The sequence below is a fragment of the Aquarana catesbeiana genome, linkage group LG04 (genome assembly GCF_042186555.1).
Source record: "Aquarana catesbeiana isolate 2022-GZ linkage group LG04, ASM4218655v1, whole genome shotgun sequence".
NCBI lineage: Eukaryota > Metazoa > Chordata > Amphibia > Anura > Ranidae > Aquarana > Aquarana catesbeiana.
The window spans coordinates 311,428,466-311,454,241 of NC_133327.1; the positions used below are offsets into that span (position 1 = coordinate 311,428,466).

A 25,776-nucleotide genomic window follows, 5' to 3' on the forward strand; every position below is an offset into this window, starting at 1 on the left:
GATATATATTTTATGAACTGCAGCTCAGTGAGTCACCTTCCTGGCTGAAAGTGTCTTTGAACATGCACTCAGGCAATGGCCTAGTCAGGTATAGGCTTGGCTAGACTATATATATATATATATATATACAAGCCTGTATATATATTTATTAAATAAACTGCAGCTCAGTGAGTCACCTGCCTGGCTGAAAGTCTCTTTGAACACGCACTCAGACAATGGCCTAGTCAGGTATAGGCTTGGCTAGACTATATATATCTATAGCTATATCTATAGCTATAGATATATCTATATATAGATATATCTCTATCTCTATCTATATATATAGATAGAGATATATCTATATATATATATAGATATAGATATATATATTAAATGAGCTGCAGCTCTGTGAGTCACCTGCCTGACTGAAAGTGTCTTTGAACACGCCCTCAGGCAATGGCCTAGTCAGGTATAGGCTTGGCTAGACTATATATATACAAGCCTGTATATATATATATATATATATATATATATATATATATATATATATATATATTGAATGAACTGCAGCTCTGTGAGTCACCTGCCTGGCTGAAAGTGTCTTTGAACAGGCACTCAGGCAATGGCCTAGTCAGGTATAGGCTTGGCTAGACTATATATATATATATATATATATATATATATATATATATATATATATATTAAATGCACTGCAGTTCAGTGAGTCACCTGCCTGGCTGAAGTATATTAGAAACAATACACCAGGAATGGTCTGCAGTGAGATGAAGCTAAACTGTATACAGTGTATGTATATATATATATATATATATATATATATATATATATATATATATATATATACACAAAGCCAGGATTTATATATATATATATATATATATATATATATATATACAAAGCCGGGATTTATATATATATACTAATAACACTGCAGCTAACTGTCTCGCCTGCCTGCCTGAAGTATATTAGCGACAGTACACCAGGAACGGTCTGCAGTGAGATGAAGCTAAACTGTATACAGTGTGTATATATATATATATATATATATATATATACAAAACCGGAATGCATTTATATACTAAATACACTGCAGCAATCTAACTGTCTCGCCTGCCTGCCTGAAGTATGTTAGCAACAGAACACCAGGAATTGCCTGCCTGCTCAAACTAAATGAAATGACACTCTCTCTGTCTCTCTCAAAACAAACGTCACCAACACTCTACATGAGGCTGACGTGTGGGCGGCCTTATATAGTGTGGGGCGTGTGCTTAACCCCCTGAGCCATAATTGGCAACAGGCACCCTGCCTGTGGCCAGTTATGGCTCTCTTCACTGATGGCGCTGTGGTTAGCGAAAGCATGCGGGTTCTAGTACATACTTGGCCAATCATCAGTCAGCAATGCACTGCGATGACGATGAAGCGCCGCTCAAATTTGGCGCGAACGGCCCATAATGTTCGAAATTCTGTGAACAAGCGAATGGCCAATGTCACAGTCGAACTCGTGTTCGACTCGAACAGACAGCCCATCCCTAATGATGGGTAGGCTCCTACTGCTAATAATCACATGTCTTGCCTGAAACGGCACAATCAATTAACAACTTTCATTACCTCTTATACTTGAAATGGTGGAAGGGCAGGCAGGTCATGTGAAGACATGACCTGCCTGGTCACACTATGCAAAATCTATACAAGCTCTAACCAGTGCTTCCTACTTTGCCTATCACCTCTAAGAGCTTCCCTAAAACATGCCCAAATATTTTCATCTTTGGAGAAAGAGGGGATTATGGGCATATCCTCTTGGGGATGCAAAAATGACATGAACCTACAAATCATTCTCAGACTAAAAATTATCTGATCTAATATAGGCGGGACCCAAGTATAAGCATGGGAAAAAGCTGATATTAGTTAAACCTGTAGTAGAAAATGAAAGCACTTTGTTATATACCATTCAAAATTAAATGTACAGGGGCTGTGTGGACTGTAATCCAAGAATTCAGATAAAAATATTAGAGCTTCCGCTAGTCACACATGTGAAAATACAGCCTCTTATTCTGGCCCTTCAGATACATTAGCTAGAATGAAGATGTACAGTATACAATAAGGATATGCATTTAGCATAGCTCCAGCTGTTGCAAAACTACAAGTCCAATCATGTCTCGGCCTCTGGGTGTCATGCTTGTGGCTGTCAGAGTCTTGCTATGCCTCATGGGACTTGTAGTTCTGCAACAGCTAGAGGTCCACTAATTGCATATCCCTGGTATACACTGTATTAATAAGGTTGTTTCAGTCTACAATATGCATGGTTTCAATTCTAATTCTAATTTCACATGCCATACAAACCACCCCTTAGGCATTTGTTGTGTTTCATAATCAAGGGTCTTGTGTTACCTTGTAAATAATGCTAAACTATGTAGAACAAATCAGAAAGATTTCATTTCAGCTTGCTTACTAATGCAAAAAAGCTGTCTCTATTACTGATATTTGTAAACCAAAGCTGTGGGAAAAACTTGCTTGATCACCTCAAAATTAAGAAAAAATATATTTTGGCTGCAAGATTGCCAATAATTAGTAATGGAATCAATATGTTATAATTGTAGGGATAGAATACTGTTTAAGGGAAATACAAGAGATTTGTAGGTAATCAGAACTAGAGATTTGTGTGCCTCCTTTTTAGAAGACCCTGCATCATATTTCTGTTGTGGGATTTACCTTCAAAAGTCTAGATGCTGCCTTCTCTTATCTTTTGGTCCTAAGCACTGGCCATGACTGTCTTATGGAGAGAAAATAGTTTTTCTTGGTGAGCAGGCCCACACAATGATCTGAAAATTCTTGGGAGTCTATTTATAAAGTGGAAAAAAGTGATAATATGGTACTTTTCTACTGCTCTCTTAGTGGTTATCTGTTGGGCTGCCACTTCTTGGTATGCTGTTTATACAGACAGGGGTAACAATCTTTCTTATATTATATTGTGATTAGTAGTTCTGTCTCTAGGTGGTAGTGTATGTATTGTTTTGTCTCTGTGTTACTGTTTTCCATTAAAATAAGAAGGGCTCAGTCTGTCTTTTCATCACAGCGCTGGCCAGCGGCTCACACGGTAAGGAGTGCCCGCCAGGTTTGGCTCCCTGCTTGTAGTCCATTTCCAGCTACAACTCCTCACTTGAGTCACATCTTTGATATTCCTAATTTTATTTCCATATCCTGTGTATACCATATCATACAAAAGCCATGGCAGAAAGAACCGATCTGATCCAGAGGGCCAAGCTGGCAGAGCAGGCAGAACGATACAATGATATGGCAGCCAACATGTAGGCTGTAACAGAATGCGGAGAGGGGCTGTCCAATGAAGAAAGGAACCTTCTTTCTGTTGCTTACAAGAATGTGGTTGTAGCAAGGAGGTCTTCTTGGAGGGTTGTTTCCAGCATTGAGCAGAAGTCAGGTGAATCGGAAAAGAAGTTGCAATTGACTAAAGAATACCGGGAGAAAATAAAGAGCGAGCCTCAAGAGTGTTTGTGACACTATATTTTACCTGAAGATGAAAGGGGACTATTACCGATACCTTTCAGAGGTGGCAAAGGATGCTTAGAGAACCCAGACGCTAGAAGACTCACAAGCAGTTTATCAAGAAGCATTTGACCTCAGCAAGCAGAAATGGAGCCAACCCACCCCATCTGCTTGGGCTTTTTCATATTCTATTATGAAATTCTTAATAGCCCAGAAAAGGCTTGTTCACTGGCAAAGACTGCAATAGATGAAGCCAGCGCAGAGCTAGACATCCCCAATGAAGACTCCTACAAAGATAGTACTCTTATCTTGCAGCTACATAGAGACAACTTAACATTATGGACATTGGACACCAATGAAGGTGGCGAGAGTGGTGAATCAGAAGAGAACAACTAACTGGTGCAGCAGACACATCTTTCCCCGAACAACCCTTTTTACACATCTCCATTCCTAATGGCTCCATGTGGATTTTCTATAGCAAAGAGTCCATCCATGTGTAATGGAAATAAAGTTTTATGTTTCTTCACGCTGAAGCTTTGGGAAACTCATTTTTTTTTGTTTTAATTTTTTTTCCTCCTTTTTTTATGTTGAGGTCATTGACTTTTTTGGTGTGCGGTTACTGCTGTGGAGAAGTATTAACGGTTTCACTTCATGTTAAAATTTAAAACATATATATATATATTTATATGTATATATATATATATATATATATATATATATATATATATATATATATATATATATATATATATATCTATCTATAGATAGATAGATAGATAGATAGATAGATAGATAGATAGATAGATAGATAGATAGATAGATTTATCTATATATAGATATATAGATAAATAGATATATCTATATATAGATATATAGATATATCTATCTAGATATAGATAGATATATATATATTTTTTTAGAAAATGCACATAAGTAATTACAGGACACTTATGTCAAGAACTTGAAATTTTTCTGATATTTAAATAGAAAAATTGGAACCACCAGTTTGTGCAACTGATGTGCTGTGTATTATAATTAGGGATGGGCCAAACACCCCCCGGTTCGGTTTGCACCAGAATCTGAGAACGGACCAAAATTCGCATGAACGTTAGAACCCCATTGACGTCTATGGGACTCGAACATTCAAAATCAAAAGTGCTCATTTTAAAGGCTAATTTTCATGGTATTGTCCTAAAAAGGGTTTGGGAACCCGGGTCCTGCCCCCACATGTATTAATGCAAAAAAAACTTTTAAAAATGGACGTTTTTTAGGGAGCAGTGATTTTAATGATGCTTAAAGTAAAAAAAAAAAAAGTGAAAAATTCCTTTAAATATCATACCTGGGGGGTGTCTATAGTATGCCTGTAAAGTGGTGCATGTTTCCCGTGCTTAGAACAGTCCCTGCACAAAATTACATTTTTAAAGGAAAAAAAGTCATGTAAAACTGCTTGCGGCTTTAATGTAATGTCGGGTCCTGGCAATATGGATGAAAATCAGTGAGACAAATGGCATGGGTACCCTCCAGTCCATTACCAGGCCCTTTGGGTCCTGTATGGATATTAAGGGGAACCCTGCACCCAAATTAAAAAAAGGAAAGGCGTGGGGCCCCCAGGCCCTATATACTCTGAACAGCAGTATACAGGCGGTGCAAACAAGACAGGGACTGTAGGTTTGTTGTTAAGTAGAATCTGTTTGTAATTTTGAACTGGTACATTTTTAAAGTGTAGCTCCAGCCAAAAAATCTGTTTTTAAGCTTTTTGGAAAACATAGGGAAGGGTTATCACCCCTGTGATATTTGTTTTGCTGTCTGTGCTCCTCTTCAGAAGATTTCACCTCACTTTTTGTCCCAATGACAAATGTTTTTTGAAAATTTGGGGTTTTTAGTGAAACAAGGATTGGAGATAAAGCATCAGTGGAAAGAAGAAAAGTTTTTCCCATATTAAATCTTACAGGAGATAATTTCCCTTCCTATGGGGTAGATTTAATCTCACTTCCTGTTGTCTCCTTCCGTTTGCAAGTAGGAGTCGTTTGTAAGTTGGATGTTTGAAAGTAGGGGCCTGCCCTATATACTCAGCAGAAATTTGGGCCTTAGGTGTTGTTGTGGCCACAACACTGTAAGCCCTCACAGGGCCCTGCTGTGAAATATTATATCAAGAATTGTAATTACATGCCCCTGTTGAACAGGGCCAGAAAAATTGGGCCTTTGGTGATGGTGGTGGTGGTGCTGGTGCCACAACACTGTAAGTCCTCACAGTTACTCTTGGTGGGCGCTGGAAGGGGCGCTGCTGTGAAATATTAGATCAAGAATTGTAATTACATGCCCCTGTTAAACAGGGGCTGAAAGATTGGGCCTTTGGTGGTGTTGCTGGTGCCACAACACTGTAAGTCCTCACAGTTAATCTTGGTGGGCGCAGAAACGGGCCCTGCTGTGAAATATTAGATCAAGAATTCTAATTACATGTCCCTGTTGAACAGGGGCTGAAAAATTGGGCCTTAGGCACTGGTGCTGGTCCAACAACACTGCAACCCCTCACAGATACTCTAGTTGGAGCTCAGGAACTAGCCCTGCTGCAAAAGAATTGCATCAAAAATTGTAATTACACGCCCCTGTTAAACAGGGGCTGAAAAATTGGGCCTTAGGCACTGGTGCTGTTGCCACAAAACTGCAACCCCTCACAGATACTCTATTTGGAATGCAGGAACGAGCCCTGCTGCAAAGTATTGCATCAAAAATTGTAATTACACGCCCCTGTTAAACAGGGGCTGAAAAATTGGGCCTTAGGCACTGGTGCTGTTGCCACAACACTGCAACCCCTCACAGATGCTCTAGTTAGAGCGCAGGAACTAGCCCTGCTGCAAAAGAATTGCATCAAAAATTGTAATTATACGCCCCTGTTAAACAGGGGCTGAAAAATTGGGCCTTAGGCACTGGTGGCGGTGCCCAGAACCAAAAATGTTCTTACAAGCTATCAGCATGATCATTGAGGAGGAAGAGGATAATTACTCAGCATAACAGGATAGTCACTCAGCATCAGCATAGGCAGTCTTTGAAGGGATCTGACATTTCAAAAAAAATTATTCGGCTACATCAGTATCAGGTGCTTGGTAGCTGGTGGTGATCCAAAACTGATTCATTTTTATGAAGGTCAGTCGATCGACCGAGTCGGTGGACAGACGCACCCTGTGATCGGTTACAAAGCCTCCAGCAGCACTGAATGTGCATTCCAAAAGAACGCTGGATGCAGGACAGGCCAGTAGCTCAATTGCATACTGTGCAAGCTCTGGCCAGTGATCCATCCTCAAGACCCAGTAACCCAGAGGATTTTCAGTGGGAAAGGTGTCCAAGTGAGATCTTGCCCCTAGGTATTCCTGCACCATGTAAAACAGACGCTGGCGATGGTTGCTGGAACCGATCATACCTTGGGGCTGCGGACTAAAAAATTGTCTGAATGCATCGGTCAGACGCCCACCTTTTCCACCGCTCCTTCTTTGACTGACCAAAGCCTCAGCAATACGTTGTCCAGAAACAGGAGATTGTAACCTCCCAGTCCCTGGGAACGCATTGCACAGACCTTTCTGCAAGGCCTCCAGAAGATGTTTCATCCTCTGCTACCTCTGCGACGGCAAGATAAGGGCCGCAACCTTACCCTTGTAACATGGATCAAGGAGGGTTGCCAGCCAGTATTGGTCCTTCTCCTTGATAGCAAGAATACGAGGATCCTTACGCAGGCTTTGCAGGATCAAGGAGGCCATGCAGCGTAGGTTTGTTGAGGCATTCGGTCCGGAGTCCTCTGGGTCACTAAGGAAGACATGGTCCGCAGCCACCTCCTCCCAGCCACGTACAAGTCCATGTGTTTCTTGGGACTGATCCCTTAAAGACTGCTGCTGATGCTGAGTGCCAAGCTCCACCTCCATACTGACACAATTCTCCTCCTCCTCCTCCTTGTCCTCTTCCTGTGTGATCGGCGGGCACGCAGGAACACTGTCTGGATAAAAGGGGCCTTGAGAGCTAAGGAAGTCCTCCTCTTCCTGCCTCTGTTCTGCCTCAAGTGTCCTGTCCTTTATTCCACGCAACGTGTGCTCCAACAGGGGGACAGTGTCACTGATGCATGCACTATCACTGCTCACCATCCTCATGGCCTCCTCAAATGGTGACAGGACAGTGCATGCATCCCTGATCATGGCCCACTGGCGTGGGGAAAAAAAACAAGCTCCCCTGACCCTGTCCTGGTGCCATAGTCGCACAGGTACTCATTGATGGCCCTCTGCTGTGTGTGCAGCCATTGCAGCATGGCCAACGTTGAGTTCCACCTGGTGGGCATGTCACAGATTAGGCGGTTCTTGGGCAGGTTAAGCTCCTTTTGGCGGTCTGCCAGCCGAGCACTGGCATTATATGACCGGCAGAAATGCACACAGACTTTCCTGGCCTGCCTCAGGACCTCCTGTAAGCCCAGGTACCTGCCCAGGAACCGCTGCACCACCAAGTTAAGGACGTGAGCCAAACAGGGCACATGGGTCAGTTGTCCCTGTTGGAGGGCAGAGAGGAGGTTGGTGCCATTGTCGCAAACCACCATTCCTGCCTTAAGTTGGCGTGGCATCAACTACCTCTGAACCTGCCCCTACAGAGCTGACAGAACCTCTGCGCCAGGGTGGCTCCTGTCCCCCAAGCACACTAGCTCAAGCACCGCATGGCATCTTTTGGCCTGCGTACTTGCGTAGCCCCTTGAACGCCTACGTAGCATTGCTGGATTTGAGGACAAAGCACAGGAAGAGGCCATGGAGGAAGAAGAAGAGGAGGGGGTGGAGGAGAGAGGTGTATCACAATCATTAGTAGTGGCATTTTGGAGGCGTGGTGGCGGAACAACCTCCGACACTACTGCACCTTGTCCTGCATCCTTCCCAGCTGCCAGCAGAGTCACCCAATGCGCCGTGAAACTTAGGTAACGTCCCTGTCCATGCCTGCTGGACCATGAGTCAGTGGTAATATACCGCTGACCGACCTGTCCAGTGAGGCCAAGACATTGCCTTCCACATGCCGGTAGAGAGCCGGAATCGCCTTCCGTGAGAAAAAGTGGCGTTTGGGTACCTGTCACTGAGGAACTGCACATTCCATAAACTCACGGAAGGGGGCAGAGTCTACCAACTGAAAAGGTAGCAGTTGAAGTGCTAGCAATTTTGCCAAGCTAGCATTCAACCGCTGGGCATGTGGATGGCTGGGAACGAACTTCTTTAGGCGATGCAGCAGCTGGGGCAGGGAAATTTGCCTGGTACAATCTGACGTCGGTGTACCGAAAGCAGATTGCCCACAAGTACTTGGCTGTGACACACCTAATTCTACACCTTCATTCCTGTCAGTGCAGGTCTCAGAGAGGACTGAAGGTATCGTGGGGTTGGAGATCTCAGCTGATGAGGAGCAAGGAGAGGTCCTCTTTGTTCTTTGGTGTGGGTCTTTTAGATACGCTTGCCAACGAACTGCATGGCAGGTCAACATATGTCTGGTCAAGCATGTGGTGCCCAAGCGGGAGACGTTTTGGCCATGCGAGATACGCTTGAGACATATGTTGCAAATAGCAGCGGTGCGATCTGATGCACTCGTCTCAAAAAAGGCCCACACCAAAGAACTTTTGGAATAACGCGCAGAGACACCAGCGCCCTGCACATGCGGTGCTTTGCGGTTTGATGCAGTCAGTGTGCTGCCCTTAGGCTGGCCCCTGGAGGGCATCCTGCCTCGTTGGTGATGTGCCTCCTCCTCCTCTCTCCTATCAGGCACCCACGTTGAGTCAGTGACCTCATCATCCCTTCCCTCCTCATCACTGGAGCAAACCTGGCAGTATGCTGCAGCAGGGGGAGCATGACTGCCAGATTGCTGTCCTTCTTGGGCACGTCCGTGCTCACGTTACTGGCTTCATCTAGCTCAGTATCATCATCAGAGCCTTCTAAATGTTGGGCATCCTCCTGGAACATATACCCAACACTGTGGTCAAGCAGTTTGAGGGACTCCTCAGGAGGACATGGTGGAGCTAGGGAAGGAGTCACTGATGCCATTGAGCCGAGGGAAGAGACCACATTGGCAGCTGCTTTGCCAGACAAAGTACCCTGAGCATAGGTGAGAGAGGATGAGGAGGATGAGGACGGTTGGTCATCCACTCGACCAAGTCTTCCGCATGTTGTGGCTCAACACGGCCAGCTGCCGAAAAAATAGCCAAGCGTGTCCCGCGGCCACGTGCTGATGAGGATGCACCGTCTCTACGACCAGCACTGTTGCCTGTAGACACAGAGCCTGCTTGCCCTCTTTTATTGGTTGGCTTGTAACTGTTTGCCTCTCCTTGTTGGCCTTCCAGACATACTAATGGCCTGCAGTGAGATGTAACTGCAATAGTCTGGGATATATATATATATATATATATATATATATATATATATATATATATTGATACTGCAGCTAGCAAAATCAACTGCCTGCCTGTAGTATGAGAAAACACCACCAATCTTCTACAGGTAGCTTTAGATGAACACTGTGCAGAGGACGCATTACACCAACGTTAAAATAATGTAGCTGCCTGCGGTAGTGATAGGATCAGGGAAAAACACCACCAACCTTCTACAGATAGCTTTAGCTGAACACTGTGAAGAGGATGCACTACACTAACGTTAAAATAATGTAGCTGCCTGCAGTAGCAATAGGATCGGAAAACACCACCAACCTTCTACAGATAGCTTTAGCTGAACAATGTGAACAGGACACACTACACTAACGTTAAAATAATGTAGCTGCCTGTGGTAGTGATAGGATCAGGAAAACACCACCAACCTTCTACAGATAGCTTTAGCTGAACACTGTGAAGAGGACGCACTACACTAACGTTAAAAAAATGTAGCTGCCTGCGGTAGCAATAGGATCAGGAAAACACCACCAACCTTCTACAGATAGCTTTAGCTGAACAATGTGTAGAGGACACACTACACTAACGTTAAAATAATGTAGCTGCCTGCGGTAGTGATAGGATCAGGAAAACACCACCAACCTTCTACAGATAGCTTTAGCTGAACACTGTGAAGAGGACGCACTACACTTACTTTAAAATAATGTAGCTGCCTGCGGTAGTGATAGGATCAGGAAAACACCACCAACCTTCTACAGATAGCTTTAGCTGAACACTGTGCAGAGGTCGCACTAGACTAACGTGTAAATAATGTAGCTGCCTGCGGTAGTGATAGGATCAGGAAAACACCACCAACCTTCTACAGATAGCTTTAGCTGAACACTGTGCAGAGGACGCACTACACTAACGTTAACATAATGTAGCTGCTTGCGGTAGTGAGAGGATCAGGAAAACACCACCAACCTTCTACAGGTAGCTTTAGCTGAAAACTGTGCAGAGGTCGCACTACACTAACTTGTAGCTTTAGCTGAACACTGTGAGGAGGACACACTACACTAACTTGTAACTTTAGCTGAACACTGTGCACTACACTAACTTGTAGCTTTAGCTGAACACTGTTCATAGGACGCACTACACTAACTTGTAGCTTTAGCTGAACACTGTGCAGAGGTCGAATTACACTAACTTGTAGCTTTAGCTGAACACTGTGAGAAGGACGCACTACACTAACTTGTAGCTTTAGCTGAACACTGTGCAGAGGTCACACTAAACTAACTTGTAGCTTTAGCTGAACACTGTTCAGAGGACGCACTGCACTAACTTGTAGCTTTAGCTGAACACTGTGAGGAGGACGCACTACACTAACTTGTAGCTTTAGCTGAACACTGTGCAGAGGTCGCACTACACTAACTTGTAGTTTTAGCTGAACACTGTGAGGAGGTCACACTAAACTAACTTGTAGCTTTAGCTGAACACAGTTCAGAGGATGCACTACACTAACTTGTAGCTTTAGCTGAACACTGTGAGGAGGTCGCACTACACTAACTTGTAGCTTTAGCTGAACACTGTGCAGAGGTCACACTAAACTAACTTGTAGCTTTAGCTGAACACTGTTCAGAGGACACACTACACTAACTTGTAGCTTTAGCTGAACACTGTGAGGAGGACGCACTACACTAACTTGTAGCTTTAGCTGAATACTGTGAGGAGGACGCACTACACTAACTTGTAGCTTTAGCTGAACACTGTGCAGAGGTTGCACTACACTAACTTGTAGTTTTAGCTGAACACTGTTCAGAGGACGCACTACACTAACTTGTAGTTTTAGCTGAACACTGTGAGGAGGTCACACTAAACTAACTTGTAGCTTTAGCTGAACACTGTGCAGAGGATGCATTACACCAACGTTAAAATAATGTAGCTGCCTGCGGTAGTGATAGGATCAGGGAAAAACACCACCAACCTTCTACAGATAGCTTTAGCTGAACACTGTGAAGAGGATGCACTACACTAACGTTAAAATAATGTAGCTGCCTGCGGTAGCAATAGGATCAGGAAAACACCACCAACCTTCTACAGATAGCTTTAGCTGAACAATGTGAAGAGGACACACTACACTAACGTTAAAATAATGTAGCTGCCTGTGGTAGTGATAGGATCAGGAAAACACCACCAACCTTCTACAGATAGCTTTAGCTGAATACTGTGAAGAGGACGCACTACACTAACGTTAAAAAAATGTAGCTGCCTGAAGTAGCAATAGGATCAGGAAAACACCACCAACCTTCTACAGATAGCTTTAGCTGAACAATGTGTAGAGGACACACTACACTAACATTAAAATAATGTAGCTGCCTGCGGTAGTGATGGGATCAGGAAAACACCACCAACCTTCTACAGATAGCTTTAGCTGAACACTGTGAAGAGGACGCACTACACTTACTTTAAAATAATGTAGCTGCCTGCGGTAGTGATAGGATCAGGAAAACACTACCAACCTTGTACAGATAGCTTTAGCTGAACACTGTGCAGAGGTCGCACTAGACTAACGTGTAAATAATGTAGCTGCCTGCGGTAGTGATAGGATCAGGAAAACACCACCAACCTTCTACAGATAGCTTTAGCTGAACACTGTGCAGAGGATGCACTACACTAACGTTAACATAATGTAGCTGCTTGCGGTAGTGAGAGGATCAGGAAAACACCACCAACCTTCTACAGGTAGCTTTAGCTGAAAACTGTGCAGAGGTCGCACTACACTAACTTGTAGCTTTAGCTGAACACTGTGAGGAGGAAGCACTACACTAACTTGTAACTTTAGCTGAACACTGTGCACTACACTAACTTGTAGCTTTAGCTGAACACTGTTCATAGGACGCACTACACTAACTTGTAGCTTTAGCTGAACACTGTGCAGAGGTCGAATTACACTGACTTGTAGCTTTAGCTGAACACTGTGAGAAGGACGCACTACACTAACTTGTAGCTTTAGCTGAACACTGTGCAGAGGTCACACTAAACTAACTTGTAGCTTTAGCTGAACACTGTGAGGAGGTCACACTAAACTAACTTGTAGCTTTAGCTGAACACAGTTCAGAGGACGCACTACATTAACTTGTAGCTTTAGCTGAACACTGTGAGGAGGACGCACTACACTAACTTGTAGCTTTAGCTGAACACTGTGAGGAGGACGCACTACACTAACTTGTAGCTTTAGCTGAACACTGTGCAGAGGTCGCACTACACTAACTTGTAGTTTTAGCTGAACACTGTGAGGAGGTCACACTAAACTAACTTGTAGCTTTAGCTGAACACAGTTCAGAGGACGCACTACACTAACTTGTAGCTTTAGCTGAACACTGTGAGGAGGACGCACTACACTAACTTGTAGCTTTAGCTGAACACTGTGCAGAGGTCACACTAAACTAACTTGTAGCTTTAGCTGAACACTGTTCAGAGGACACACTACACTAACTTGTAGCTTTAGCTGAACACTGCGAGAAGGACGCACTACACTAACTTGCAGCTTTAGCTGAATACAGTGAGGAGAACGCACTACACTAACTTGTAGCTTTAGCTGAACACTGTGCAGAGGTTGCACTACACTAACTTGTAGTTTTAGCTGAACACTGTTCAGAGGATGCACTACACTAACTTGTAGCTTTAGCTGAACACTGTGCAGAGGTCACACTAAACTAACTTGTAGCTTTAGCTGAACACTGTTCAGAGGACGCAATACACTAACTTGTAGCTTTAGCTGAACACTGTGAGGAGGACGCACTACACTAACTTGTAGCTTTAGCTGAATACTGTGAGGAGGACGCACTACACTAACTTGTAGCTTTAGCTGAACACTGTGCAGAGGTCGCATTACACTAACTTGTAGCTTTAGCTGAACATTGTGAGAAGGACGCACTACACTAACTTGTAGCTTTAGCTGAACACTGTGCAGAGGTCACACTAAACTAACTTGTAGCTTTAGCTGAACACTGTTCAGAGGACGCAATACACTAACTTGTAGCTTTAGCTGAACACTGTGAGGAGGACGCACTACACTAACTTGTAGCTTTAGCTGAACACTGTGCAGAGGTCGCACTACACTAACTTGTAGCTTTAGCTGAACACTGTTCAGAGGACGCACTACACTACTTGTAGTTTTAGCTGAACACTGTGAGGAGGTCACACTAAACTAACTTGTAGCTTTAGCTGAACACAGTTCAGAGGACGCACTACACTAACTTGTAGCTTTAGCTGAACACTGTGAGGAGGACGCACTACACTAACTTGTAGCTTTAGCTGAACACTGTGCAGAGGTCACACTAAACTAACTTGTAACTTTAGCTGAACACTGTTCAGAGGACACACTACACTAACTTGTAGCTTTAGCTGAACACTGTGAGGAGGACACACTACACTAACTTGTAGCTTTAGCTGAATACTGTAAGGAGGACGCACTACACTAACTTGTAGCTTTAGCTGAACACTGTGCAGAGGTTGCACTACACTAACTTGTAGTTTTAGCTGAACACTGTTCAGAGGATGCACTACACTAACTTGTAGTTTTAGCTGAACACTGTGAGGAGGTCACACTATACTAACTTGTAGCTTTAGCTGAACACTGTGAGGAGGACGCACTACACTAACTTGTAGCTTTAGCTGAACACTGTGCACTACACTAACTTGTAGCTTTAGCTGAACACTGTGCAGAGGTCGCACTACACTAACTTGTAGCTTTAGCTGAACACTGTTCAGAGGACGCACTACACTAACTTGTAGTTTTAGCTGAACACTGTTCAGAGGATGCACTACACTAACTTGTAGTTTTAGCTGAACACTGTGAGGAGGTCACACTAAACTAACTTGTAGCTTTAGCTGAACACTGTGAAGAGGACGCACTACACTAACTTGTAGCTTTAGCTGAACACTGTGCACTACACTAACTTGTAGCTTTAGCTGAACACTGTGCAGAGGTCGCACTACACTAACTTGTAGCTTTAGCTGAACACTGTTCAGAGGACGCACTACACTAACTTGTAGTTTTAGCTGAACACTGTGAGGAGGTCACACTAAACTAACTTGTAGCTTTAGCTGAATACTGTGAGGAGGACGCACTACACTAACTTGTAGCTTTAGCTGAACACTGTGCAGAGGTCGAACTACACTAACTTGTAGCTTTAGCTGAACACTGTTCAGAGGACGCACTACACTAACTTGTAGTTTTAGCTGAACACTGTGAGGAGGTCACACTAAACTAACTTGTAGCTTTAGCTGAACACTGTAAGGAGGTCACTCTAAACTAACTTGTAGCTTTAGCTGAACACTGTAAGGAGGATGTACTACACTAACTTGTAGCTTTAGCTGAACACTGTGCACTACACTAACTTGTAGCTTTAGCTGAACACTGTGCAGAGGTCACACTAAACTAACTTGTAGCTTTAGCTGAACACTGTTCAGAGGACGCAATACACTAACTTGTAGCTTTAGCTGAACACTCTGAGGAGGACGCACTATACTAACTTGTAGCTTTAGCTGAACACTGTGCAGAGGTCGCACTACACTAACTTGTAGCTTTAGCTGAACACTGTTCAGAGGACGCATTACACTAACTTGTAGTTTTAGCTGAACACTGTGAGGAGGTCACACTAAACTAACTTGTAGCTTTAGCTGAACACAGTTCAGAGGACGCACTACACTAACTTGTAGCTTTAGCTGAACACTGTGAGGAGGACGCACTACACTAACTTGTAGCTTTAGCTGAACACTGTGCAGAGGTCACACTAAACTAAATTGTAGCTTTAGCTGAACACTGTTCAGAGGACACACTACACTAACTTGTAGCTTTAGCTGAATACTGTGAGGAGGACGCACTACACTAACTTGTAGCTTTAGCTGAACACTGTGCAGAGGTTGCACTACACTAACTTGTAGTTTTAGCTGAACACTGTTCAGAGGATGCACTACACTAACTTGTAGTTTTAGCTGAACACTGTGAGGAGGTCACACTATACTAACTTGTAGCTTTAGCTGAACACTGTGAGGAGGACGCACTACACTAACTTGTAGCTTTAGCTGAACACTGTGCACTACACTAACTTGTAGCTTTAGCTGAACACTGTGCAGAGGTCGCACTACACTAACTTGTAGCTTTAGCTGAACACTGTTCAGAGGACGCACTACACTAACTTGTAGTTTTAGCTGAACACTGTGAGGAAGTCACACTAAACTAACTTGTAGCTTTAGCTGAATACTGTGAGGAGGACGCACTACACTAACTTGTAGCTTTAGCTGAACACTGTGCAGAGGTCGCACTACACTAACTTGTAGCTTTAGCTGAACACTGTTCAGAGGACGCACTACACTAACTTGTAGTTTTAGCTAAACACTGTGAGGAGGTCACACTAAACTAACTTGTAGCTTTAGCTGAACACTGTAAGGAGGATGTACTACACTAACTTGTAGCTTTAGCTGAACACTGTGCACTACACTAACTTGTAGCTTTAGCTGAACACTGTGCAGAGGTCGCACTACACTAACTTGTAGCTTTAGCTGAACACTGTGAGGAGGACGCACTACACTAACTTGTAGCTTTAGCTGAACACTGTGCACTACACTAACTTGTAGCTTTAGCTGAACACTGTGCAGAGGTCACACTACACTAACTTGTAGCTTTAGCTGAACACTGTTCAGAGGACGCACTACACTAACTTGTAGTTTTAGCTGAACACTGTCAGGAGGTCACACTAAACTAACTTGTAGCTTTAGCTGAATACTGTGAGGAGGACGCACTACACTAACTTGTAGCTTTAGCTGAACACTGTGCAGAGGTCGCACTACACTAACTTGTAGCTTTAGCTGAACACTGTTCAGAGGACGCACTACACTAACTTGTAGTTTTAGCTGAACACTGTGAGGAGGTCACACTAAACTAACTTGTAGCTTTAGGTGAACACTGTAAGGAGGATGTACTACACTAACTTGTAGCTTTAGCTGAACACTGTGCACTACACTAACTTGTAGCTTTAGCTGAACACTGTGCAGAGGTCGCACTACACTAACTTGTAGCTTTAGCTGAACACTGTTCAGAGGACGCACTACACTAACTTGTAGTTTTAGCTGAACACTGTGAGGAGGTCACACTAAACTAACATGTAGCTTTAGCTGAACACTGTGAGGAGGACGCACTACACTAACTTGTAGCTTTAGCTGAACACTGTGCAGAGGTCGCACTGCACTAACTTGTAGCTTTAGCTGAACACTGTTCAGAGGATGCACTACACTAACTTGTAGTTTTAGCTGAACACTGTGAGGAGGTCACACTAAACTAACTTGAACCTTTAGCTGAACACTGTGCACTACACTAACTTGTAGCTTTAGCTGAACACTGTTCAGAGGATGCACTACACTAACTTGTAGTTTTAGCTGAACACTGTTCAGAGGACGCACTACACTAACTTGTAGCTTTAGCTGAACACTGTGCACTACACTAACTTGTAGCTTTAGCTGAACACTGTGCAGAGGTCGCACTACACTAACTTGTAGCTTTAGCTGAACACTGTTCAGAGGACGCACTACACTAACTTGTAGTTTTAGCTGAACACTGTGAGGAGGTCACACTAAACTAACTTGTAGCTTTAGCTGAATACTGTGAGGAGGACGCACTACACTAACTTGTAGCTTTAGCTGAACACTGTGCAGAGGTCGCACTACACTAACTTGTAGCTTTAGCTGAACACTGTTCAGAGGACGCACTACACTAACTTGTAGTTTTAGCTAAACACTGTGAGGAGGTCACACTAAACTAACTTGTAGCTTTAGCTGAACACTGTAAGGAGGATGTACTACACTAACTTGTAGCTTTAGCTGAACACTGTGCACTACACTAACTTGTAGCTTTAGCTGAACACTGTGCAGAGGTCGCACTACACTAACTTGTAGCTTTAGCTGAACACTGTGCAGAGGTCGCACTACACTAACTTGTAGCTTTAGCTGAACACTGTTCAGAGGACGCACTACACTAACTTGTAGTTTTAGCTGAACACTGTGAGGAGGTCACACTAAACTAACTTGTAGCTTTAGCTGAACACAGTTCAGAGGACGCACTACACTAACTTGTAGCTTTAGCTGAACACTGTGAGGAGGACGCACTACACTAACTTGTAGCTTTAGCTGAACACTGTGCAGAGGTCACACTAAACTAACTTGTAGCTTTAGCTGAACACTGTTCAGAGGACACACTACACTAACTTGTAGCTTTAGCTGAACACTGTGAGGAGGACGCACTACACTAACTTGTAGCTTTAGCTGAATACTGTGAGGAGGACGCACTACACTAACTTGTAGCTTTAGCTGAACACTGTGCAGAGGTTGCACTACACTAACTTGTAGTTTTAGCTGAACACTGTTCAGAGGATGCACTACACTAACTTGTAGTTTTAGCTGAACACTGTGAGGAGGTCACACTATACTAACTTGTAGCTTTAGCTGTACACTGTGAGGAGGACGCACTACACTAACTTGTAGCTTTAGCTGAACACTGTGCACTACACTAACTTGTAGCTTTAGCTGAACACTGTGCAGAGGTCACACTACACTAACTTGTAGCTTTAGCTGAACACTGTTCAGAGGACGCACTACACTAACTTGTAGTTTTAGCTGAACACTGTCAGGAGGTCACACTAAACTAACTTGTAGCTTTAGCTGAATACTGTGAGGAGGACGCACTACACTAACTTGTAGCTTTAGCTGAACACTGTGCAGAGGTCACACTACACTAACTTGTAGCTTTAGCTGAACACTGTTCAGAGGACGCACTACACTAACTTGTAGTTTTAGCTGAACACTGTGAGGAGGTCACACTAAACTAACTTGTAGCTTTAGCTGAACACTGTAAGGAGGATGTACTACACTAACTTGTAGCTTTAGCTGAACACTGTGCACTACACTAACTTGTAGCTTTAGCTGAACACTGTGCAGAGGTCGCACTACACTAACTTGTAGCTTTAGCTGAAAACTGTTCAGAGGACGCACTACACTAACTTGTAGTTTTAGCTGAACACTGTGAGGAGGTCACACTAAACTAACATGTAGCTTTAGCTGAACACTGTGAGGAGGACGCACTACACTAACTTGTAGCTTTAGCTGAACACTGTGCAGAGGTCGCACTGCACTAACTTGTAGCTTTAGCTGAACACTGTTCAGAGGATGCACTACACTAACTTGTAGTTTTAGCTGAACACTGTGAGGAGGTCACACTAAACTAACTTGAACCTTTAGCTGAACACTGTGCACTACACTAACTTGTAGCTTTAGCTGAACACTGTTCAGAGGATGCACTACACTAACTTGTAGTTTTAGCTGAACACTGTTCAGAGGACGCACTACACTAACTTGTAGCTTTAGCTGAACACTGTGAGGAGGACGCACTACACTAACTTGTAGCTTTAGCTGAACACTGTGCAAAGGTCACACTAAACCAACTTGTAGCTTTAGCTGAACACTGTGAGGAGGACGCACTACACTAACTTGTAGCTTTAGCTGAAAACTGTGCAGAGGTCACACTAAACTAACTTGTAGCTTTAGCTGAACACTTTGAGGAGGACGCACTACACTAACTGTAAATAGTCTGGCTGCCTGACTGTGGTACTAATAGGATCAAAAGAACATCAGCAATTTTCTTCAGGTAGCTGTAAATACTGTAACAACACAAGCCTGCCTGTCAGTAAGAAGATAACAGGAACGGATCTAGCTAAACTGAATACAGTGTATATATATATATATATATATATATATATATATATATATATACAACACCTGAGATGCATATATATACACAATACACTGTAAGTGCAGCTAACTGACTGACTGTCCTGCCTAATCTATCTAACTTAAATCAAATGACACGGTCTCTCTCTCTGTCTATCTCTCTGTCAAGCTGGAACACACTACACAAGGCCGCCGTGCAGGCGGCCTTATATAGTGTGGGGCATGTTCTAAACCCCCTGAGCCATAATTTTTCCAAAGCCACCCTGGCTTTAGCCAATTACAGCTCTCTCTACAGACAGCGCTGTGATTGGCCAAGCATGCGGGTCATAGTGCATGCTTAGCCAATCATCAGCCAGCAATGCACTGCAATGCCGCAGTGAATTATGGGCCATGACGCGCCACACGAATTTGGCGCGAACGGCCCATATTGTTTGCAATTCGGCGAATGATCGAACAGCCGATGTTCGAGTCGAACATGGGTTCGACTTGAACATGAAGCTCATCCCTAATTATAATGTACAATGTAGAAAAATGCTGCAGCCAATTCTGGTTGTGGTGATTACCATTTTATTGGTTGGACCCACAATACTTTTATTTTGCAAAGCTTTTTTTTTTTTTTCTTTTCCATTTTTCCACAAACCCAAAGTTGTACATTCTGGGGTAGTGAAGGTAGTTAATAAATATTGGGTGTGGCTATTTAATTTAAATGAAATTGCTGTTAGCAGGTTCTGTGTACTTTCTATCTAGCAGATGTTCATTGAAATCAGTGGCTGCTGACAGCAAATGTGGAAAACTTTTTTTTCCCCTCTCTTCTTTCCCTCTGTGCCGCTGTTTAGTTGACACACCTGTGCCTATTCCAATAAACCCATCATTACACTCTCTTGTTGTCCTGGTGTTCATATGTAACAGATGCATGTTATGCACACAGTAATCTGCGGTGTAATCATTTCAGTACACTGGAACTTAAAGTGGAGGTAAACCCAATGCCATCCTTTCTAAACTACTGCCATGGGGGTTATCTATAAGGATATACATGACTCCTGCATGTATCTTTACCTGTCAAATGTCTCCCCTCTGTCTGTAATTAGACCCGAAAAACTGCATATTCTGTGGGTGGGTCTGTTGTCTGGAGGTCGGTGGGTGGAGTCGTGATGTCAGTAGACTCCCCGCCCACCTCTACACTCCTTGTCAATATGCATTTTCTTCTGTGTATTTCTAACACTGAACTTCTGCTGAACTTCTGCTATGATCTCTAACATCCAGTGAAAAGACAGGAAAGTAACCACATGACTTCAGCATGCTAAATCATGCTGAGGTGTGGAACAGCCAATCCTTGCAGAGCTGCTGAAGAAAGGAGTGGGGGAGGGAATTAAAAATAATGCCTGTGTCTTAGGCTGTCACTCACAGCAAGGGGGAGTATTTGACAAAGTTTTTCTCAGTTTGTAAAGATTTTTCTCACTGAACAATAAAAGAGGATTGCTCAGAGATGGATTAACTCTGTGTGGCAAGACTGGGCTCAAATGATAGGAAATCTTATACTCTACAGTATGATATTAAAAAAAAAAAAAATTGGGGTTTACATCCACTTTAAGGGTTAAAAGAAGCCACTGAAATAGTTTTTGAATGACGCATTTATTTTTACAACGTCCAGATGTATTCCTGTAATGAGGGTGTCGCATTTTATCCTGTGAATGTCTGAACACCTCAGTTGGCTTGTTTCTTGTCATTGTATTTTCACATGAGAAGAAAAATCTTGTGCAATTTACCCCCTCTGTTATTGGAAATTATGCATGAAAATAAAAAGACATATTCACAAAAACAACAGCAATGGAAAAATGGGAGGAAGAACTCGGCATTAACTTCTCCACAGAACAATGGCAACTGTGCAATCAAGATGGCCAATAGATGGCATTACACTCCATATAGACTAGCAAAATACTTTCCCGGGACCTCACCACTTTGTTGGAGAGCATGTGGACACATTGGTTCCTTACTCCATATGCTCTGGCACTGTCCTACAGTGAAAAGTATATGGAACCAAGTATTTAGACTTCTCTCATCTATATCTGGAATGATCACATCCCCAGACCCGGCATTAGCAATCTTACACTTAAACATTGAGAACTTCCACACAGATTTTAGACATGTCATAACACACATACTGCTAGAGACGCGATCACTAATTCTACAAAATTGGAAATCCACTACAGCCATAAACATATCAGACATCATTAAAGCTGTAAATAGGAACTATACTTTCGAACGTCTTATAGCGATAAACTCGCTAAAATGCGAAGCATTCGACAAACACTGGTCTATATGGCCATATCAACTCTGAATATAACTACATAAGAGGTTGTTTCGTAGTATTAACACTACCTGTGATAATACTATCTGTATTTACTGATAAAGTACTGTCATAATTAATTAATAATATCCTTCATAGCTGTATATCAAACCAATCTGTATATCACGAATATGTATATCACATTTAAAATCCTTTTTGTTCTGTTATATGTTTATTTTCTGAAATATTCAATAAAAAACTATTGAAATAAAAAAAAATAAATAAAAAGACATTTTGTAAACCAATAAAAAAAAAAAAAAAGGCTCAGCCATGTTAAGTAACATCTTGACTTGTAAGAGACATATCTGCAGCAACAGGTTACGGCCTTGATAATACCAAAGTACCGAATACAGGCATACCCCACTTTTAAGTACACAATGGGGTTTATTTACTAAAGCTAGAAAGTGCAAAATCAGGCTCCCTTCTGCATAAAAACCAATGAGCTTCTAACCCCAGCTTGCTCAATTAAGCTTTGGTAATAAAACCTGGAAGCTCATTGGTTTCTATGCAGAAGTGAGCCTGATTTTGCACTTTCTAGCTTTAGTAAATAAACCCCATTGTGTACTTAAAAGTGGGATATGCCTGTATTGCTTACAGATACAGGTCAGAATTACAGCAAAATGGTCTCTGAAAAGGAAAAATGTCAAAAAGCCTATACGATGGCTGGTAAGAGTACTTCATCTAAATGAAGGGTACATAGATAATGTGACAGACCTAGCCAGAACAGAGGCTGTTGGAGAGGACTCTATGCAAGCCTGTTGCCTTTTGATTATGGGCCCTGGATTTTCAATGGAACAATACTCTTTGTGAGGTGAATGAGAAATCCAGGCTGAACTGTACTAATCGGACTCAGTCGTGTATATATGTATATATTGTATGGGGACTCCTTACTGTAGATTTGTGTCCCTGAAGAGGGAGGGGGGATTCCTCCAGCAGCCCCCTGCTGATAAGACTGATTCATTCTGTTGGGACACATCCTGTGAGGAGATGCTGGTGTCATCAATTCCATCTACCTGTGTTTATGTTAATTGAATGAGCTGATGACATTGTCCTCTATGCAATGTAGGAGACGGGACGACTCCTATTGGAGCTGCTATTGTGTTGAAATAACTGTGTGAAGCTCGGTGACCACAAGTCTGGGCGAAAGGTCATGTCTCAGTCACCTGGGCTGTATAAAGGATTAGATAATTAGCTCATGTTAATTAAGTTACAGTTGTATTGTTAGAGGAGGTTCCAACGGCATATAAAGTCTTGTAATTTTGATTCTAAATAAAGTGAGTTCTTGGTAGCAACAAGCAAGTGTCGCCTTGTTTTGTGCTCAGAGAGGTTGGGATATCTGTATACAGACTGGGAGGAAGTGGTATATGACGGAAGCACTCAAGCGGAGTGTGGGACGTTCCGTGACATGCCTGTATTGCTTACAGATACAGGTCAGAATTACAGCAAAATGGTCTCTGAAAAGGAAAAATGTCAAAAAGCCTATACGATGGCTGGTAAGAGTACTTCATCTAAATGAAGGGTACATAGATGTGTATACAAAAGCCCTAGAGCAAACCCACCTATGAATGAGTAGACAGAGAAAGATCAAAAAGCTCAAAGCACTATATCCTTAAGAATGGCTGATTGTTAAATTGTGTACATATGCAAGCGTGAAACTGCAAAAAAAAAATGTGAAAGGAGCTACAGAAACTGCACAAGAGAACAAATCTTTCAATAAACTACTTAAAGATTTAAAAGTTAGCAGCTATTAATACTGTAGCTGCTGACTTTTAATATTACGACACTTACCTCTCCAGGGACCCGCAATGTCGGCACCCCAGCCGATTTTCCATTCGGCTCTCGGTTGCTCCCGCTGCCTTTCCTCGTAAGGGAAACTGGCAGTAAAGCCTTGCGGCTTCACAGCCGATTCTCTATTGTGCATGCGCGAAGCACTCTACGCTTTCTGAATGGCCCGGCAGCGGTGGAAGGAGAAGGGGGGCTGAACTTTGGAACAGGTACCCCCCCCCCGAAAGGTGGCAAATGTGGCAGTGGGGGGGGGTAGCAAACAAGCAGAGCTTCCCCTTTTGAGTGGAATTCCGCTTAAATAAGAAAGCTATACCAGACTAAGCTGATGAAAGGTTGCATTGGTAAAGTGGGTCTGTGGTGCTGTGAAAGTAACACATACCCCTTCTCCAAGTCAGCCTTCAAAGCACCACAGGCACCCCACCTATTTCAACCTCTTTCCCCAATATTGCAATGCCACTACCTGGGACATTTTATTATTTCCACTAGTCATGGTCATAGCAGACAAGAGACAGTCATCCTTCACTCCAGGATCAGTCTCTCTTACAATTGTGCAACAAGAATGAATGTCTGTAATCAGAGCATACTCAGGGGGGGGCGCGTGAATAAGAAGTGGCTGCTCGAGTAGCCCTTCTATCTTACAGAATGCCCTCAGTGAGGAGGATACTGTTCCACTCCCGGGGCAACTAACAGATGACTGCTTAACTCCTAGGTATTGTGGTACTGAACTTGTTCTGGTTAGATATTGACAATGGGTAATGGAAGGCACATTCTAGTACCTAATACTGGGACATGGGGTGGGTACACAGGACCCTTGAATTGGGTTCGAATTCCAGGACAGTCCCATGAAAATCAGAGCGATTGGGCGGTAGGTGATTGCTATACAGAATAATATGCACTGCACTGGAAGTTTAATAATAGTGTGATAAACTTGTTTTTTTCCAAGATTTGCTTTGCAGTGACGTAGACCAAATAAGCAAAAATGCAGGGCTGGTGCAAGGACTTTTGACATCCTAGGCGAAACCTCCTTTTACCGCCCCCTCTTGGCTCCACCCCTGACTCCACCCCCTTTGACCTGCCTGTGTACACCCCACATTTTTAATGACTGCTACTATTTTGCATGCAACACAGTCTCACCTGTGCCCATCACATACCATCAAATACAGCCTCACCAGCACCCATCAGTTGCAGGCAGTCTTACCGGTGCCCATCATATACCATCAAATACAGCCTCACCAGCACCCATCAACTGCAGACAGTCTCACCTGTACCCATCACATACCATCAAATACAGCCTCACCAGGCTGTGCCCATCAATGCTGCTTCACAGGGGGGGGGCTCAGTACATACTTGGCATTTGGTAGATCAGTTAATATACATATACACACACACATTGCATGTCATTTGTCATAATAAAAGCAACAGTTTTTACTCATGAAGTGAAGAACAACGGTCTTGGGCTCAGCAAACTTGTATCCGACCGACCCTGTGCTTGCTGCCTGTTCCTCGCTTGCATGTACCAATATAAAAATGTATAAAAAACCAAAAGGTTAATGCTGCACTAGAAACCTAGTAATTGATTGGTAGCTATGAAGGATTAACCCTTACAGCCTAAAGCAAGTTAATGCAAAGTTAATGCAAAGGTAAACGAAAAGCAGCCAGCATCAAAAAGTCAGACACAAACTTCAGATGTTAGTAATAAAAAATAATTCAGACACAAACTTCAGATGTTAGTAATAAAAAATAATGCAGCACTAAGGATAACCAAAAAATGAAAGAAAATTGTAAACAAAAAATTATTATGAAAAAATTGTGAACCATAATATCATAACTGATACCACAAAAAACATACCATAAGGTTATTATGACCACTAAAGGATTGTGAATAATTAAAATACTCAAGTGATAGTGTCAAATAAACCGAAAGTAATCATATAAAGAGTCCCATCACAAATAGTGCAATACCAAAAAAATATATAGAGTTCATAAGCATAAAAAAGGCTGA

The 25,776-nt window shown here is 42.8% G+C and overlaps 1 protein-coding gene and 1 pseudogene across 2 annotated transcripts in view; both read left to right on the forward strand.

Annotated features, from left to right (window-relative positions):
• The window catches only part of LOC141140046 (CD109 antigen-like), a 343,299-nt gene that overhangs the window by 206,381 nt on the left and 111,142 nt on the right, over window positions 1-25,776 (forward strand). The gene's annotated exons all lie outside the window — the stretch shown is intronic.
• On the forward strand, window positions 3,100-3,894 carry LOC141140047 (14-3-3 protein beta/alpha-B pseudogene; annotated as a pseudogene).